The sequence below is a fragment of the Delphinus delphis genome, chromosome 3 (genome assembly GCF_949987515.2).
Source record: "Delphinus delphis chromosome 3, mDelDel1.2, whole genome shotgun sequence".
NCBI lineage: Eukaryota > Metazoa > Chordata > Mammalia > Artiodactyla > Delphinidae > Delphinus > Delphinus delphis.
Window position 1 is genome coordinate 136,086,261 of NC_082685.1, and position 4,893 is coordinate 136,091,153.

General features: G+C 41.0%; 1 pseudogene; it reads left to right on the forward strand.

Annotated features, from left to right (window-relative positions):
- The first annotated feature begins 1,236 nt into the window (after window positions 1-1,236).
- Window positions 1,237-1,590, forward strand: LOC132422254 (gamma-aminobutyric acid receptor-associated protein pseudogene; annotated as a pseudogene).
- Window positions 1,591-4,893: the final 3,303 nt, after the last annotated feature.

Genomic DNA, 4,893 nt, shown 5'->3' on the forward strand with positions numbered 1-4,893 from the left:
GTGGTCTGGAGATCTGAAGACACATGTAATTCGTACTGGGAAAGTATTTAGTCCCCTTTTGACTGGAAACTGTGGGATGACAATGGGCCATAGTAGCCGATGCTACAGACAGAAGGGAATGGGTACATCAATAAGGGAGACCAGAAAGAATCGAGAGGGCAGCTCATGGAAGAGAGGCCCCTCTTATCCCACTCTTACAAGTTTTTTTTAAATGCACAGATATCCACCAAAGAGAGGTGTAAAAGAAGGGTGACGTAGGAGTAGATAAAATAGAGTAGGTGGAGAGCCTCTGATTTACCTAGCTAACCTGGAAGAGACTAAGTTCTAAAGTGGAAGAAACTAGGTTGCTTGGTAGGGTTGAGTTTGTAAGTTATTTTTATTTTTCTCTCTATTAGCAGATTTGGGGCTAAAATCAAAAATAATTATTTTATGGAAAATAAAATTGCACTTCCGTATATCTGATTGATAATATTAAAAATTTAAAGCACAATATAAACATGAGATACCTTTGCTTAGAATCCTTTAGTGGCTTCTTACGGCTACTAAATTATAAATTGGCACATACCATTTCATTTGGTTCTTGCCTATGGCTCTAGCATCATTTTCTGAAACCAGCAATGGAGACTGGAAAAACAATATTAAAGAAATAAAAGAAAATTTTCATGCAAATTCTAAGCCAGTAGACCTGTATTGGAGTGTCTGTGTCTGTCTGTCTGACTGTCTGTCTATGTCTGTGAAATACATATGACATTACCCCTTTATCAGTTAATTCTGATCAAAATAATGTTGTGTTAAAAACCATCCCAAAACTCAATGAGGAAAAATAGAGGACCCAATATATAACATATCAGAATCATATAAAAATTTGTGAAAAATTCAAATTACTGTTGTGGTCATCCATTTACAATGCTTGGTGTCAGTTTATCTCTTGTAAAAATAAAATACAGTGTGTATGTGTGAAAAAAAATTTTTAAATAAATAAATTAATTAATTAAAATTAAAGAACAAACCTGAAATAGATCAGCCCTAACAGTCCAAAACCCAGTCTCTCATGGAACAAGGTGATGTGTTCATACTCGTCTACCTAAAGAAAATTAAATCCTATCTGGAGAAAGACCACTTCGAAAAACAAACGAAAAAATTCGAATTATTGAGGTCGCCACCACCTGCCCTCTCTTCCTGGCCCCCACCCCGGGTTCTCTCAGCCCAGCCCGGTCCAGCCCAGGAACTGGGAGGATGAACTTCGTGTATAAAGAGGAGTATCCGTTAGAGAAGTGTGGCTCTGAGGGCTAGAAGATCTGAAAGAAATACCCAGACTGGGTCCCGGTGATAGTAGAAAAGGCTCCCAAAGTTCGGATAGGAGACCTGGACAAAAAGATATACCTGGTGCCTTCTGATCATACAGTTGGTCAGTTCTACTTCTTGATCGGGAAGCAAATTCATCTCTGAGCTGAGGATGCCTTGTTTTTCTTTGTCAACAATGTCATTCCACCCACCAGTGCCACTATGGGTCAGCCCTACCAGGAACACCATGAAGAAGACTTCTTTCTGTACATTGCCTACAGTGATGAAAGTGTCTACGGCCTGTGAAGTTGCTGCCCCTAAGGTGAGGTGGTCCCATTCTACAAAGAGAGAGGGGGCCCCCTTCCTTGACCTACTCCTCCTTGAGGCTCAAACACCGACTCTCTTCCTCAGGACCTGCACTTCATAATGTTTGAGACTCTCCTCCAACCCCTCTTAACAAGAGGATTACTGGGGGAGATGTCCTCTAGTACCTTTCCTTTCTCCTTTCTTCCCCTTTCTCTACCACCTTTCCCATTCTGCTTTAGACTTCTTGATTGTCAATCTCTGTCACATCCAGTGATTGTTTTGCTTTCTGTTCCCTTTCTAACTGCCCAAGGGGCTCAGAACCCCAACAATCCCTTTTCACTACCTTCTTTTTGGGGGGTAAATGGAAGGGACTGAAACTGTGGGAGGAAGGTAGAAGGCACATCAATAAAGAGGAAAGCACCAAAAAAAAAAATTCAAATTATTGAAATGAAACTGGCTTGAAACACTGAACCACTTATTCTCACTTAGCTGCATGTTGTTGAAGGTTGTCTAAGCTGGGCTTGTTTGGGTGGTTCTACTGGTCATAACTGGACTCACTCATGCTTCTGGAGGCAGCTAGGTTCAGTAGGGCGGCTCTGCCTCACATGTTTGATAGCCTCCTCATGGAACCAGAAGGCTAGCCTAAGTGTGTCCTCATGGTGTGTGTGTTCTAAAGTACAGGGCCAATTATGCTACAGCTTTACAAATTTCTCTTTGTGTCACAGTTGCTAATACCCCACTGACCAAAGGTTGACATTAAAAAAAAAAAAAAAAACTGAGTAAGTCTGCTCTACCAACTATAGGCAAGCAAAGAAAGTTACATGCCAAAGAGTATGGATTTATAAATTAATTATGTGACTAAAGTAAAGAATGGACAAATAATCCACTCTACTACAAATCTCCCCTTAAAGACAGGTGACACTCCATCATAAAGAAGGTCTTCCAATTAATAACAATTAGAGATGCAAAATCTGGCCCAGTGGTGGTTAACTCCTCCATAATGTGACCCCAGAATCAAGTCCTTTTTAAATTTTCTTTCTTTCTGGAAAACTTATTTACAATTATAAAATTGATCACCAAATTATGGTTCATAATGTACACATTCACAAGTTTGATTTTATCACTTTCATGTTCTATAGAGGGGACAATAAACCACAACCAGCACTGGCCGGCCTCTGATTTTGTCAATAAAGTTTCATTGGAACACAGCCCCTCTCATTTGCTCACTTCTTGTCTATGGCTGTTCTTTTTGTTTTTTTTTGTGGTACGCGGGCCTCTTACTGTGGTGACCTCTCCCGTTGTAGAGCACAGGCTCCGGATATGCAGGCCCAGTGGCCATGGCTCACGGGCCCAGACGTTCCGCGGCACGCGGGACCTCCCCGGACCGGGGCACGAACCTGCGTCCCCTGCATCGGCAGGCGGACTCTCAACCACTGCGCCACCAGGGAAGCCTCTCTATGGCTGTTTTTATGCTACAGCAGCAGAGTTGAGTAGCTGTGACAGAGATCATATTGCCTGCTGAAATATCTACTGAAAAGCTAAAAATACTATCTCACCCTTTACAGAAAACTAGACATTCCTGCTTATCATATTTTATGGCACATGCACCAATTAATTTCTCTTAGATGTCACCAAAGATCTATTTCCTTTCAAAAAGAAGAAAGTTTTAATAACTAACAGAACCAGGATCTGAATGCACATCTAGCTGACAGCAAAGCCAATGCTTTTTCCAATATATTACACTGTTTCCACAGTATTTGCACTGTTTTGAAGAATACTACTTATTCTGATAAGAGATGGGAAACAGAGGGACCAATGTATCAAAATCATGATCAGAATCATGTGAAAAGCTCGTTAAACATTCAAACTCTTGAAACAAAGTCTCTATGCTTGGGAGCTGGAAATCTGAATTTTAACAAATGTCATAGGTGATCCTTTTTCACACTGAAGGCAAAGAATAAAGGTATTAGTGAAAGAAACAACTTGATCGATGTTGAATTTGAGTTGATGGATTTGAGGAGAGTTGAAAAGCTTGATATCATTATGGTCTTCAAGGGGCCATGGTGAAATATGCCTGGAAGAAGGTGGGGCAACCTTACTCCTGACCCAGTTCTCTGCAGTTCTTTAAGGGTTCAAGAGAGGATAGCAAGTGTTATTGACGCTACATGTAAAGGTGCATGAAGGTTAGTGGTGGGCATGAGCTGCATTGCTGCTCAAGAGGTCATAGACGTCAAGTGAATAGATGTTCATACCAGAGAAAGATTGGTGATTTTATACATTTGACTTGTCAAAGGGAGTCGGGGCTATCCTTTGAAGAGGGAACGGAGTCTGGAACAAGCTGAGGAAAATATGCCCATATGTCTTCAAACATCATGTCAACAGAAAATACTAGGAGAAAATGAGACCAATCAATACCAGAGTGAAGCCAGAGGCATCCCTCTCTCACTGATACCTAAGTCCCCTATTTATCCACCTTGCCCCCAAAAGTGGGGAGTGAGTGCGTAGAAGGGAAAAAGATGAGATTTCTTTGAGCCAGAACCTGCCCCCTTACTCCAAGAGTGGAGGAGGCCAGATTTGAGCCTGCAGTGCATCAGGGAAGGACACAATCCTTGAACTGAACTGACATTAAATCTTTACAATGAAAAGGAATATACCCAGTTGTGAAACAAACAGAAATCTCTGCTAATAACTGGAAGTATTTTCTGAAAGACAATTCCCCATGGGTCTCTTGCATTTCTGCACTTCTTTTGAGCAGAGGCACTAACTAGCTGCCTTTGTATTGAACTATCTTTTCACAGACAGCTGTATAATGAATAGCCTTGGAAGACAGATGTCTTCTTCTGAGCAAAAGGCCAGTATAATGAAATTACTGTCTTCCTCCAGAGCAACAGCAAGCAGGTTTACTGCCCATGATAAAAGATTTGGGTTCCATTAGCTTGGAGTCATTCTCTTGTAACACAATCTGCTGTATGTGCAAGTGTAATATGGATCTCTGTTATCTTGTGAGAATTCAGCTGTGTGCAACTAGCACAAAAATGATAATCCTCTGGCCACAAACTATTGTTGAGAGTAATAACCTATCTTTTACCTCTAATCCAGGACTTGTCTGCCTCTACCAGCATCCGTGATATGGTGGCAGGCTAATTTGTCTCATATTTTTCACAGTTCTTGATAAGGAACACTTAAGAATGTATACCAGGGAATGTGGGGAAGAGAAAACCCTTGTGCACTGTTGGTGGGAATGTAAACTGGTACAGACCTTATGGAAAACACTATGGATGTTTCTCAAAAAAAATTTTAAAA